This window comes from Nannospalax galili, unplaced genomic scaffold (genome assembly GCF_000622305.1).
Source record: "Nannospalax galili isolate Female #2095 unplaced genomic scaffold, S.galili_v1.0 scaffold104, whole genome shotgun sequence".
Taxonomy (NCBI): Eukaryota; Metazoa; Chordata; class Mammalia; order Rodentia; family Spalacidae; genus Nannospalax; species Nannospalax galili.
Genome location: NW_008353596.1, coordinates 588,860 through 604,082, shown reverse-complemented (window position 1 = coordinate 604,082; position 15,223 = coordinate 588,860). Strand labels below are relative to the sequence as shown.

The 15,223-nt window shown below is 47.4% G+C and overlaps 1 protein-coding gene across 3 annotated transcripts in view; it reads right to left on the bottom strand.

Annotated features, from left to right (window-relative positions):
• Kcnip1 (potassium voltage-gated channel interacting protein 1) overlaps positions 1 to 15,223 on the bottom strand; it is a 400,602-nt gene that overhangs the window by 313,430 nt on the left and 71,949 nt on the right. The window contains exon 1 of one of the 3 annotated variants that reach the window (XM_008850747.3): positions 1,004 to 1,022. The exons of the other annotated variants lie outside the window; for them this stretch is intronic. The gene's annotated coding sequence lies outside the window, so the exon portion shown is untranslated. Of the gene's footprint in view, positions 1 to 1,003; positions 1,023 to 15,223 lie in introns of those variants that run through there. 3 annotated transcript variants of the gene reach the window in all.

Below are 15,223 nucleotides of genomic sequence, written 5' to 3'. Positions count from 1 at the left end.
ACACCTCCTATGGACCAACAGGCTCTTCATGTGAGGGACAGAAGCAAGAGAAGGGGCGGTACAGGGTTGGGAGAGCACAAACCACAGTGAAGGGTGGCAGTGGAGGACAAGCATCCCAGCAACCACTGAACCTGTCTAGAGCTGTTGCTTTCCAGTCACCTTTCCCTGGTGTTGGGCCAAGGAATCCAGGCACCAGGTAAGTTCATCAGGAACACACCCCATGTCTTAGATTGGGGTTCCAGAGCAGAATGTGCCTTGGTTTTCTGTTGCTGATAACATAATACCACAAACTAAGTTATAAACACGAGGCTTATTTAGTCTCTCAATTCTGGCCAAGGCCAAGAGGCCTGTATGATGATGACCTTCTGGTTGTCAGGGTCATGCAGCAAAGCTGGCATCACATGGGGAGAGGTGGAGAACACTGGAGAGATCTAGTTGGACTGCTACAGCAGACCTGCACCATTAATCACATGAGTGATTAGTCTGTTCATGAGGTCCTTGTCCTAATCACTTCTTAATGGTTTCCTCAGATCCCAACTTTGATATGTCATAATGGGGATTAGGTATCACTTGAGTTTACCGGGAGACAAACCACAGTGGAGCCCAAGGTTGTGTACAATGATTTATGGAGACAATGTTTCCAGGAGGAGACATGAAGGTGCAGGCACGAACATGAAGAGGGTGATGCCAGTGGCCTGAGGCTCAGGCTGGTTCTGCAGAGACCCAGGGAGGCTCAACGGTGCCCCAGAGTTTATCTCACTGCAAGGTAAGGGATACACAATGCATGTTGTCCCACTCTTACATGGTGGCTGCCATCCCCAAGGAGGGTCGCCATGAACTCCCCATGCTCCAGGCTCTGAGCAGTGAAAGGACAGCTCCACTATCCTGGAGCTGAGTTCCAAAGTGGGACAATGACAGTGGGAAAACACTGAGGTGGCATGAAGATCATTTAAATGAAAACTTGATCAGCTACAGAAACAACACTTGTGGAAAATTCTCTTACCTGTCTGTGGCAGCACCCCTGGATTTCAATGGCTGTTGTAGTCTGGATGTGATTGCTCCCCCAAGGCTTCATGTGGAGGAGGCTTGGTCCTCAGTATGGTCATGTGAAAACTGGTGGGCCCTTCATGGGTCATTGAGTGTGAAGTTCTTGAGCTGGATTAAGGTAATTCTCCTGGGACTGTGAATTAGTTCTCTTAAGAAGGTTGTTTTAAACAGTACAGGACCACAGGACCACTTCTTCTCTCTGTCCAGCTCCCTGTCTTGTGATATGATCTCTCTCTCTCTCTCTCTCTCTCTCTCTCTCTCTCTCTCTCTAGCTCTCTCGCTCTTTATCCATGCTGCCATCCACCCTGAAGTGACATAGTCAGGGTTCCTTTTCATAATCAGCACCATACTGAACTTTCTACTTCCAATACTGTGAGGAAAATAAAACTTCATAAACTTCATAAAGTAGCCAGCTTCAAGTATCTTGAGATAGTAATGGGAAATAGGCAAAACATAATCCTTCTCCTGGGGCATCTCCAGTCAGAAATGATTGGTTTTAATACCTTGACATTACAAGAAATGAGTATCTAACCCTCATACTGTCCAACTGAAACTCTAACCCTACCTCATTTTTATCTAGTTGATTTATAAGCCCCTATCCCAGCTCTTTAATTTCCATCATGCATGTGAACAAGCTACTTTTTTTCCCCATCTTGTTCATCCATCTATTGCCAATCAATTCACAGCACTTCATCGAATCACTAGGACCTAGGTTGACAGAAGGAAAGTTTTTCTGCCCACAGAATTTCAAAAGCACACAAAAGACAAAATGAGGGTGTTGGATGTGGTAAAGATTTTCCAAGGGGTCCAGTGTTGTACAGACAGTATCCAAGTGCACACAGAAGTACAGCACAGACATGTGCAGACCGTGATATACCAAGAGCAGGGTGCTGATGGAAGCAGGAGGCACCTGAGGCAGCTTTCCCATAGGAGAGGAGGCATCAAGGAAGACTTCTGGAGGAGGAAGAAACACACAGGAGTGAGAGGGATGTTCTAGAGCAAGGGGGCAGGCTGTGTAAAGACCTGGTGTGGGAGGGAATGTGGAAGGTTCTGGAACGTCATGCTCCTCCTTCCCCTAGGAGAGAGGAGCAAGGAGGAATGTGGTGAGGTCAGTCAGGATGGACTCATCGCCGTCATAGACAGGTGCTGGGGCTCATACCAGAGTCAGGGGCTGACTAGCAAAGACTTTAAACTGATCAGATCCAAAGATATTAAATATATATTAGGAAGTTCCCTCAGGGGCCAGATGAACAATCCAGATTGAGCTCTGAGCTGGTACAGTTAAAAAGGACTAGGCAGGAGGCTGGTGTCACATCCGGACCAACTTATTACCATAAGACAAGTGTCCCCACTCGCTTTCCAGAGTGCCCTGCTGCTCTACCTCACCTAGGTGAGCAGATTCATCTGAGAGTAAGAAGCGACAGAAGGGGCAGGGGCAGAGTTGAGGGACCACCTTCCTGCCTCGGTCCCCACCCAGAGTGGCCACTCAGAGCTCATGTCAGAGCTAACTCTGAGGGGCAGGGCTTGTTCCTCCTGTCCTTCCTCCCCTCTGAGTTTGTGGAGGCTGACACCTGCTCTGCACCACCTTGCAAGCCCTCATTCTTGGCTCTGTTTCCTCAGGCAGGTTGTGCTGCCGTCTCAGCACAGAGGTTCGTTAAGTCTGTCTTGAGTGTAGCCTTTGTGAATACTCACGACTGTGAAGGGTTGGTGTGTGGAAAGCACATAGGTGGGAATGGGATTCAGGATGCTTCACCCCAAATATGACACCTTGGCATTTGAGAAAAACATAAAAGGGAGAAGGTCACTCTCCGAACTTCCACCCTCCCCTCTAGAAGCAGGCATAAAAGAACTCTTGGCTCTTCCTGTGAGGTAGGTCTTAAGATCCTTACTCAAGAGAAGCCTCCTTACGCACCCCACTTTTTTGTCACTGAAGACACAGGGACAGAGACACACCCTAACAAACAGGTCTTGTGGTTATGGCCACCAAACCACAGCCCCCTTGTCCAGTTACACTTCTCCACAGCTATCTGCATCACCAGACTGTCATGAAAACACGTAGCTTTCCCTATAGCTTTGGCTCTTCATTTCTAGAGACTCCTAAAACTTACATTAAGTAGCGGTATGATTTTCTCTTCTTAAACCTGTCTTTTGTTACAGATGCCTCAGCCAGGAACCTAACCAGAGGTGAGGAAGCACATCTTTTCTCTCGTGAAGATGCATTTTCAAAGCAGTTTCTCTCTCTCTCTCTCTCTCTCTCTCTCTCTCTCTCTCTCTCTCTCTCTCTCTCTCTCCCTCTCTCTCTGTTGAAGCAACAAAGGCTTGTGGAGTCTACAGAGCTGGGCAGGTGGGATCTAGTCTGTGCTGTGGCTGGGAATGAGGCCTATAGGCAAAGTCCCTGTTCAGAAGCTCCAGCTGAAACTTGGCAGAAAGCCCAAAGCAGGAGATAACACGAATGCGCGCGCGCGCACACACACACACACACACACACACACACACACACAGAGGCTTGTCTTCCTGCACTTCTGTATGATCACATGCACGTGCAGGCCTTACAGGGCACCTGGGAACTTGTTGACATGCAGTTCCCTGCCTCCCAGGTGAATTTACTGAATCAGCACTGGAAGTGCAGGGCAGTCACCTGTGTTTCCAAGGCCTCCCAGGGGAATCCCATGAAGCCTCAAGATTGGAAGTCACTGAGTAGGACATGTGGACTCTGAAGTGCTGGCCACAAGCCTCTGGACCCCGCAGGCCTGCTGACCTTTGAGGATAGTGATGAGGCAACCACTCCGTTCCTCAGGCAGACAGCCATAGGCCTCTGGAGAGCAGTCTCCTGACTCTGCCCAATATTGAGACATCCTTCACCTGCTTCTGACATAACCTCCTGTAAATTAATAGTCTTGAATGGCCAGGCATATTTGCATAATGGCTCGCCTGTCCCTTTCACTTGCCTTAATTAATTGTTTTAGAATACTGTTTTCCCATCTCTTTGCCTACAGCAGCAGCTCTTTAACTCAGTGGGCCTCCAAATCTGCCTAGAGGAGCTTGGGAAAATGCAGGGACCTACTCTCACCCTTGATTGTTCCAGAGTTCTGTCCCATGGCTTGAAGCTAGATTTGCAGTTTACATAATATTAAGATTCGGCCAGGGCTTCATCAGTGTTCACCTTCAGGGAGTGAAGGTGAATGTAGGTGCAAGTCTGAGATGGAGGGACTGTCCCCCAGCAGCCCCAGACCCTGGTTTAGAGGTGGGAGGGCAGACCAGCTCTGACAGGGGTCTTCCTGGAAGTGGAAACAATAGGGAGATGTGGGGGAAGGGGAGGGGAGGAACCTTCTGAGTACTGATCCTTGAAAGAGTGTCTTCTAACTGAGACCAACAGCAGTTGCAAGCACTGGGCCGCTCTGTGCACTGGAACCCTCAGTTGGTTCTCCTGAAGCCCCATGGACAGGACAGATGGTGGTAGGGATCTCGCCTCTGAGTTTACAGATGGTACTTAGGGGGCTTGTCCATCAACACAAAACTAGTCAGGATTAAGTACGTGCTTTCCAGAACATGGAGAGAGAGAGGTGAGTTGTCTGCTCAGAAACAGAGTTCCAAGCTCCACTCTGGCTTGAAGCAAAGCTTTGGAGACGAAACCCAGAAGATGCCCACCTCTGAGGACTGGGATGGGGCAGGCTGCCTCCTGTCTGTCATAAAGTTGGGACTTTTCCTCTGCTGGGAAGAGGAAGTAGACACAGAGGAGGCTAGACTGTAGTAGAATTTCACTGGGAAAAGGCCATACTGGTGAGCAGAAGCTGGCCAGCTTGTGGCCTGTGCCGCTCTCTGCTGGCCACTAGTGGTACTGGCTGCTGCTGGCTAGGGTTGGCTCCCTAGGCTGGATGGGCCTCAGATTAGGGCAAGTGCCTGAGAATCTATCTGATTCTGGCCTCTTTTGCCAGGCACAGGCCCACATCAGCATGTGTAAGGCAGTGGATTCCTGCCTAAGCCTGTGCATGCCGGGTGCACATTCCACCTGAGTTAGAACCCTGGGCCTTTTTAAAATTCCCAATCCTTATTCCTGAGGAAGGACCTGATGGCTTCTGCCTAATATGCCATCTGTTGTGGATGTTAGAAAGTAACAACCCCAGGGGCCCTCTCACTCCAACCCCCAGGATAAACTAATAGACACCACATACATTCTAAGCACCTTTCAACATATGTGCCTGTGTATACAACAAACTAACTAGGACAATGACGTTGGGGTTCAGAAAACAATACCAGGAGTGCAGCACCTTGCATCCTAGGTGGAGACAGTCTTGGAGTCAAGGTCTCTGACCTTCTTCACCCCCTCCTTTCTGTCTTTTGGTGGCACTGGGTTGCACCCAGGTAATGGCCTTCAAAAGAAATACAGTTGTCTTGAACTCTTCCTAGGAATCTCATTAAATAACCAGGGAAGACTCAGAGACCTGGAAAGAAGTTCTCATCCACATCTAGACAGACATTCCATCTATTCTTAAAGATCAGCTCTGAGTGTGTACGTGGGAGACTTTACTTGTATAAAAAGTCAACTTTCAATACCCATCAGAGTTGGGGAAGGGTCTTGTGAGGCCCACCCCTCCCTGAGGGATTATTGGCAGTTAATGGTTACTCAGGAGGAGGAGTCCTTTTCTTCAGTGGTGTAGGTGGGGAAGGGTCTCATGAGGTGCCTGTAAATAATTCTTCAACCATACTCATGTGAGGAATAGTAATTAAATGTAGTGGGTCACATACACACAGAAAACAGTCATGGAAGTAGGAGGGGACTTGTTACGGAGAAAAGGGTTTCAGCGGGAGAGGAAGAGAGTTAAGAGAATGTAATGGAGGTGAAAATGTAAAAAATTTATCACATCAAAGTATGAAGTTGTCAAATAAATAAACGGATAGCTCTTTGTATTGAGCTATTGTATTGTGGTTTGACTTTTCACATTCCTTGGTTTTTATACAAGCATGACAGTCTCCTAGCCCTCTCAGTTTCCAAACAGAATTATTCCCACACCATGGCCTGGTCTCAGGTCCATTTGTTTCTGCCCCTACCCCTCACCCCCCCACCCCTATTCAAGGGAATATAAGCATCTATTGTGGTCTGAATCTGAAATGTTACCCACAGACATGTTTTGAATACTGGTTCCCCAGCCTGTGGTGCTGTTTGGGGGAATGCTCTGAAACTTATAAGAGGTACGGTCTTGGCTGGTGGAACTGGGTTGCTGGGGGTGGGCCTGTAAGGTTATATGACCATGTTTTCTGTGGCACCCTCCACTTCCTGGTCCACTGTGATGTCAACAGACTGTGCCATATGCTCCTGCCCACATGAACTGAGCTGTTCCTCATGTCTTCCCTTCCATGATGGACTGAACTCTGAAACTGTGAGTCACAATAAAACTTTCTTCTTCTACGTTGTTTCCGTCAGGCCCTGTGGTCACAGTGACACAAAAGTAGCTAATATGGCATCTGAACCTCACTGGGTTATTTGGTAACTGCTGTCCTGTGACTCTCCCAAACCTTCATGCATGTTTAATAAATCCATGTATCTTTTCCTCCTGTTAATCTATTAGCTCATTTGAGAGTCCTTCAGCAGTTCCAAGTATTAATGCCATCCCATCCCCCCAACTGAAGTTCAAATAACAAAATAATTTGTTATAGCACATAAGCAAGTCTTGAATTTAGACAGTGTGGCTCCTCAGTCCCTCCTCTACTGAACTATCGTGCTTATTAAGGCAGGCACAAACTGCAGAATTCCTTCGGTAACCAGACCTAAGCAGTACAACAACTGAGCATCCAGGCAGGGAAGGAAAACTGAGGTTGTCTGGATGGAGACACAGAGGCCAAGGGAAGAGGGTGGACTCTGTAGTCAGATGGACTGGGAGGGTCTTCTTGCTGCCCATGAGCTGTGAGACCCTGAGAAAAACTGATGCTCTGAGCCTCCCTGTCTACATCTATAAAATAACAGTATCAGGCTTTCAAATGCATGGAACAAAGCAGAGCTTTCGCACAGTGTATGACAGAGATAAACCCTCACCAAAGGCAAGCTTCCTTTCTCCCTTTGAAGTTGGACCCAGGCTGCCATGTGCAGATGCAGAAACAGTGATGGCAACAGGGATGCCATGGCAGCAGCTACCAGTATTGAGCATCCACTTTTTTGACATAGTAATGATTAATGGCTGTGTATCACCAGTGAATACATGAGCTTTGGATTTATTATTTCTTCCATCTTAGTGGTTTATCCAGAAAGTTTCAAAAACATATATGTACAAAGATGCTATGATAAAACCCTTCACTTTGTATACTAACCTAAAAAACAATTTATAAAACACAGATTTTTTTAGGGCTTACTAGTTTATTTGGACTGGCGTACCTCAAAGTCGTGGTACTTTCTGTGTGTGATTTCCAAGGTAGTTCAAGTTCTGCATCTGAGATTGGGAGCCACTGAGACTATGTCCCTCTGCCTGCTCCTACTTAACACTTATTTAAATATCCTTGAGATCTTGGCTCAATTGTCAATTAACAAAACAAAAAACAGTCTTAGTAATGTAAACTAAGCTGGTCTTGAATTTGTAATCCTGCTTCAGTCTTTGGAATCCTGGGATTACTGCTTTATCTATTTTACCCTATTATAGGTCCTGATTCATTTCCTTCAGAGAGAATTTATCTCACTTATATTTATTTGTATAACTATTTCAATAATATCTTTCTCCCTCATAAAACAGTTTTCTCATCTGTAAAAGGGAGAGATTAATTCTGACTTTACGTGGGTGTTATTAAAAAGCAATCAAAATAATAATAATAAACAGAGGTGAAGAAGTCATCCCTTTGAATGACAACTTACTGCATCTTGCCCTTGGAGTTCCTGGGTTAAAGCATCGTGCTTTCAAATTAGTATAGGGTTTAGTCTCTCTGGATTTGGGCTACAGTTGCTTCTATTGCCACTGGAATCTCCTCATGACATGAACTCACATCAGATTCCCTGAAGCCACAAATCTCCCACAAGTCCGTGTCCTCTAGTGCCAGCTTTGAGCTAATATTTGCTTTTAGTGTATACAGCTGGTTTTTCCTCGTGAATCATGAGCTGATTCACCCAACAAATATTAAGTAAGAAACAATCAGGTGCCAGGTATCCTTCCAAATACTTTACATATAGTATTTCCTTTGAGTAGTTTTGCTGTTTAACTAAAACTAGTCCATATCTAGGTAAAACCTAAAATAAATGTCTGTTGGGACCAATGTTTACATACATAAGTGTGGGAAGGATTCTACTTTTTGAAAGGGAAGGAGAAGTCTCTCAGTGCTAGGACTCAGGCATTCAGGAAAGACCCTGACCTGCTCCACCAAAGTTTCCACTTTGCTTGATTGTCCTACTTATAGAGAAACCAGCAACCTGTATTTTTTTTGTGGGAAAACTTCACTATTAACAAGATGTCTAAATATTTTAAAGCAAAGAAAGTTGAAGTGCTACTGAGGCAAAAACCTGGGCTGTGAGCTAGAATCTGTCCTCAGCAACCAGCCAGGCAGGAGCCTCTGAGAAAAAAGTGGCCAACTGTTTTGGAGGGCAGCAGAGGGACCAGGAGCAGAGGCAGAGAAAGCATGGAGGGTCTATCAGTTACTTTTCTGTTGTAATACAACACCACAACCAAAGGAAACTTAAGGAAGAGTTTACTTTGGTTTACAGTTCCAGAGGGATGAGCCCATCAGGGTGGGAGGTACGCATGGCACCAGGCATGATTACTGGAGCCGGAAGCTAAGAGCTCACATCTTCAACAGTAACTATGGAGTCGAGACAGCAAACTGAGGGTCAGAGAGTCTATAAACTCTCAAAGCCGCCCCCAGTGACATACTTCCTCCAGGAGGTCTGCAGCTCTTAAATCTCCCCCAGCAGCACCACCAACTGAAGACCAAGGGTTCAAATACTTGAGTTTATGGGGGACACTTCTCATTCAAACCACTACAGAGGGAAAGGGGAAAGATGTCACCTGAGAGGAGAAAGATGCTGAGCTGGGGGTCCTGCAGGCAGGTGGCAGAGTGTGGCAGGAATAGTTGGTGACATTTGGTGTATCAGGGATCTTGAGACTTCTGGGAGGGCCCTGCCTTGGGGGCTTGGATGAGAACACTTGTACCACTTCCCCTGTGAGAACTCATCATTTATGTGCACAGTCCTTTCCCATCAGGGACCTCCTGAAAGTGAGATGTTCCTACCTGGCCTGAGATGACTTTCTGGAAACTTCTTCATGGATCTGAGTCTGAACTGGCAGCAGGAGGCAGCCAGGCTTTCCTGGCTTGTTCAGCCTCCTGTGTCCTGGGATTCCTGCTCAACGCCACAGGAGAGGAGAACCTATGTGAGGGATGTCCCACAACTTCCTGGAGTATAGCTTTGGTTTTGTGAAGACACAGGTGGACGTCTACTATCTCCAAGAGTGCGGAGTGCTAGAAAGAGACAGCATAGACATGGACAGCAACAGCAGGGGCCTGCTGACTTGTGCTGAGCTTGTAAACATTTACTTCCTGGAGTATAGCTTTGGTTTTGTGAAGACACAGGTGGACGTCTACTGTCTCCAAGAGTGCGGAGTGCTAGAAAGAGACAGCATAGACATGGACAGCAGCAGCAGGGGCCTGCTGACTTGTGCTGAGCTTGTAAACATTCTGCTTGGGTTCCCAGCCCAACTGCCTGTGAAAAGAAGCCACTTTCTTCAAGTGCCTTAATTAGAATCTATTTCTCTGACTCTGAGCTGGCAGGCCCAGAGGGGAAGGGCCCTCCTCCCTCTCAGGAGTGGAGGAGAACATGCCTGCAGGTGCTAAACCAGCCTATGAGGAAGAAGGAGAAAATTCAGACCAGCTCCCTTACTTCTGGGACAACGAAGAGGTTGTTAAAGGACCAAGAGAGCTTTACACCAGAACCCAGCCAGAACACAGAAAATAGCTAAAGCTGCCAGTCCCAAGTGACCTTCTATGAACAGGAATCGGCATATTTTTCTCACATAATGCCATGGCCACTCCTGTCCAGCTCTGTCTTCTACTGGGATCCACTCACAAGGGGCCAGGCTTCCTAAAGTGAGTTTTTGGTTTAGCAAGCACTTACTGGGAAGTCACTATGGTATAGGGCAAGAAGCTATACTTAGCTTCTAGGACTTCGCAGTCCTTGGGTAGAGATAGGCATTTAGGAAAGTCATTCCCACCAAGCCCCAAATGATGCTGTTAGTCATACCTGATGGGATAGGGCCATGGAAGTAACCATGCAGTGTCCCTCAGCTGGAGTACATGCCAGGGCAAGTGTGTACAAGTTAGGCTTTGATGAGCTAGAGGAGGCAGAAGAGAATCTGGGAAAATAGAACAGCTTGAACAAAAAAATAGAACTTTCAGTGTTATTTGCCTAGGCTATAGAATGCATTTGATAACCAGATGTCAGTATGACTCATTAGGATATTGAATGGGCTGCTGGGGTGGAAGGAGACATAATGCACATCTGTAATCTCAGCACTCAGGAGGCTGAAGCAGGAGGGTCATAAATTTTAGGTTAGCCTCTTGATCTACACAGTGAGACCTTGTCTCAGAACAAAACAAGGTCTATGCCAAAGGGAGGAGAGTAAGGAGGAGAGGTGAGACTAAGCTTGGATCGTGATGTGTCTCCAGTGACAGCCACGAAGTATGTATTTTATCCTGCAGACACTTGGGACTCATTCAAGAGTTTTAGCAGAAACATTAGCATGTTTAACTTCTAGTCTAACTTTGTATTTTGAAATGTTCCCTCTAGAAATGAAGAGGAAAAATGGGTCATCTGAAGGAACTGGCATGAGGCAGGATGGGGACAAGGAGGCCAAATGAGCAGGAAATCATGCTAGGCTCCATGGCAGGAGTTCCCAGAGCTCTAAGCTGTGACTCATGAAAAGGGTGGGCCCCCCAGCACTGGAGGGAGGGGGAGCAGCCACAGTCTGCCTTCACTTTCTCTTTCTCTAGCTCCTGTTGAGCTGCTTGTGTCTTCTACAGTAGTCCTACTGCAGGGCTGAGACATGTGATCAAAGGCTGATGACAGGTCACCATACCAGGGAGAGAAGAGTGGGTCATCTGGCAAGCATTTTCTTCCTGTACAAGATGGGATGATAGGCTCAGGCTAGACTACCTACCTAGCTTGTGTCAGGCCCTGGGTTATATCCCCAGCCCTAGTGGGATGTGAGTACAAGGAGACATGCACCCATCTTCCTCTTGGTTTTGTGTAGGTGTCTGTGTGAGGCTGTGATGTCTGTAGCCTGTGACTACTGACAACAGACAGAATCACAGACTGCATTGAAGGGCCTTGATGGGATAGAGCTGCTTCTAGGTGTAAATCATATAGTATGTTCCCTGAGGCTGAATTCAGTCAGTATGGCATATCATTTTCATAAAAATAAAGGCCAGAGCTGGAGGGTGTAACTCAGAGGGAGGCTGATTGCCTGAGATGTTTGAGACCCTTGGTTCCATCCTCAGAACTGGAGTCAGAAATTCAAAAGTCATAGGGCTAGAGAGATGGCTCAGTAATTAAAAGTACTGTCTGCTCTTACACAGGACCTAGGTTAGGTTCCCAGAACCCATATGGTGGTTAACAACCATCTGTAACTACAGTTCCAGGGGATCTGATACCTTCCTCAGGCTTCTGCAATTGCCCAACACAGGTACACTTACATACGTGCAGGCAATACATTCATACACATAAAAAATAATAAATAAAAGATTGCAAAAAACCCCAAATACCCAAAGACAACACTATAAACAAGTCCAGTTTCAGAGCGCTATTGCTTGGGATCCGGAATGGTCTCTGAAGCCCCACATGTACAAGGCTTGGTGCTCAGCCCATGGCACTATTGAGAGGTGCTGCAGCTTATGGGAGTGGGCCAAGTGGAGGAACATGCTCTTGATAGGACTGTGGGAACCCAGCGCCTGCTTCCCTGACACCACGAGGGGAAGGCCTTTATCTACCATCCATTCCCCTCACTGTGCTCTGCCTTGCCAAAGGCCCAAAAACAATGGAGCCAGTTAACCTTGGGCTGAAATCTCTGAAACCAAGAACCAAGTCAACCCCCCTTCCTGAGCAGTCAACCTCCCCTCCTGGACAGTCAACCTTCCCTCATGGGCAGTCAACCTTCTCTCCTGGGCAGTCAACCTCCCCTCCTGGGCAGTCAACCTTCTCTCCTGAGCAGTCAACCTTCCTTTCTCCTAGGCAGTCAACCTTCTCTCCTGGGCAGTCAACCTTGCCTCCTTCTGGGTTGATTCCAGCACTCTATCACAGTGATGGAGAACTATTTATCCAGAAAGTGTGACTGAGTGATATGGACTATGAGATTTTTGGCAGGAAGATGGAGCAGTGTATATTGCACCTGAGAGTCCCTCAGAACTCTCCTCCATTCTGCCCTTACCCCAGGTTCCTTACCCTCATTGTGGCCACACCAGTTCCTCCTCAGCCCCTTCCATCTCCTGTTTTTCCTGCCCCCCTCTCATTGCCTGATCTCTTCACTCATTTTCCCTTATGTGGGGATGTTTAGGCTTCTCCCATCTTCTCCAAGGTGTTTCTGGAGGGGGCACACACTGTGAGGAAACTGTAGGAAGGGCACGTTTGAGCATGGGTTTGAAGCATGAATAGGAGTTACTAGGGGAAACATGGAGGTAGGACTTTTGAAAAGGAAGAGCTACATTTGTCAATCCAGTGAATCTATTTTCTTTCTATCATGCTCTGAGAATGATGAATTCTAAGTCAAGCCATCAGCCTCATCTGGAAGGCTCTTGTAGCTCCATGCTTAAAGGTTCAACCCTGGTGTGCAGGGAGGGTAATGGAAGATCATCTAGTCATCCTTTATGGGGAGGAGGTATGTTAGGTATGGGGAGAATCACTTAGGAGAACAGTGAAGTGTATGGACCTTGTGGATGGAGCCCGAGTGCAGCTCTGGTGCCTAGCAGTAGCTGGCCAGCCTCACCTGGCACAGGGGGAACTATGTGTCCCTGTCTGGATGTGCTGGGAAGTTGTAGGAATGGGTGTGAATTTCCAGAGCTTGGCAGGAGCCAGTTCTCTTCCAGTCCCATGGTAGGTGTAGGTTGTTCTGGCAGGGTCTGCTCTTACCACATAACTCTGCGCCTGTCTCTCATTTGGGGAAGCAGCTGCTGTCTCCACAGGGCAGTGATGAGGATTAAATGAGGAGCCTGTAGCTAAAGAAAAGAGTGGCTGTGAGCAAATTGTGCCTGGCCCAGAGTCTCATACCTGATGTCTTTCTGTTCTGGCCTTTGGGGGCCACACGAAGGCCTACGAGTGCAGGGATTTGACTCAGTCCTAACCCACCAGAGCTCTCTGACTCTCAGCACCTTATTCAGGTCATGGCTTGGAAAGAAGCATGCTGCTGTCTCCCTTTGCAGGTATTCCTGCGCTTGGGTGCTATGGAGGCTTGCTCTCCACACTGCTGCTGGAAGCAGGGAGCCTCCTTGGCCTGAGTCAACGGTTGTCCTCCACTCAGCTCCCTCCATGGAGAGGAGATTCTTCTTCCCATGCAAACCACCCTGGGGTATGCAACTGCCACAGATGGTGTGATTTCTACACAGCTTCCTCCTCCTTGAAGCCAAAAGGGCCATTTCTTTATGCAAGGCAGGCTGGGATGGAGGGCTAGCTTTCAGTTTCACCCCCCATCAACCATTCCTGGACTCTGGGCAAGCAGGTGCTTTCCTGGAGCACTCCCTGCTGCTGTATTGGAAACCTAGGTGGAGAAACATTCCTTCAAGGAAATCAGACACCAAAGGCCATGAGCACCTCCATGCCCATACCCCATGTTTACAGGCCCTGCAGACCAAGGTCCAGACTCAGACACCAGGGGCCTAAATGCTGTAATAGCTGCATTTCACAGTATGTCAACACAGAGTCTCAGAGGTCATGGATTTGCTTAGAGTCCAGGCTTGGTCCCATAGCACCACCTTGAGGACCAAGTCTTAACACATGGGCCTTTGGGGGACATTGAGGTCCCAACAATAGCACTAGGCTATCCAGAGAGAGGTAAGCTTGCTTGCTTACTTACTTACTTACTTACTTGTGACAGATGGTGTATAGAATCCAATTCTTGGTTTCTAGGGGCCGAGGCAGTGCTATCCCAGTATGGATGCAGGGGAAATTGAGGCAGCATGTTAATTCAGTTATTTACTGAATAGTCACTAATTATGTACCAGATACCCCTGGGGGGGTAGGGAAACAGTGTTGGACAGCACAGATATATCTCATGATGTTTAATACCAAGTCATGAAGTTGAGGAAGTAGTTAATACTGCACAGCCACTGAGGGGCTATGGAACAGACAGCATGGAGTAGAGGTAGCCTGCCATGGAGGCTTTCTGGGGAGATGACTTTGAACTCAGAGCTAGGGAAGAGGGTTCTAATATATGTAAAGTTTCTGAGGCTGGTATGAGCTTAGTGTGTCTGAGGTCCAGAAAGAAGCCAGGGTAGTCCAGGTTGGAGGGATGAGACAGTTGTTGGCAGAGGTGGTGGGATGCTATATGATGGTCATGGTGGGGTGCTATGATTTGTTCAAAGAGTGATTAGAAGACACTAGAGGCAAGTATGTACTATGTAAAGATAGATCATGCTGACCCAGCTTTGTAGTTCAGATCAGTGGTCCTAAGGACTCTGTGGCCCTCTGGGTCTTGCCTGCTTTGTTCTCTTCACTGCCAGCAGGCCCTAGCTGCGGAGCCTGTGGGTATGACACCTTGTTCATGGGCAGTCTTGTGTGATTTGTGGAGGGTCAGACACACTTGGGTTCAAACACAGATCTTCTTGCTGTGGGGTTTTGGGTGGGCTTCTTCATTCCCAAAGGCCTCAGCCTCTCCATCTGTAAAGCAGAAATAATACCTTTCTCTTCTGGTATAAAAATGAGGTACAGTCTACCAACCCAACTGTGAAGGGTCTGATGGTAAATGTGGCTTCTGCCTGCTTTCCACTCCTGTGCCCCTCTCTCAGATGCTTGCTTCTCAGTATGTAAGTATAGTGGGGACCCATACAGCGTGCACGAGAAGTCTCCAAGTCACAGAACACTGGTGTGGTGCAAAAGGCGCCATGTGATGTCCGGATAACTGTTACATAAGCAGCTGTTACAGTTGACAGAATCATGCAAACAATATGAAACATTTATTCAAGTGACTCCACACTATGGGGAATTTGATTTAATCAGCCTGTA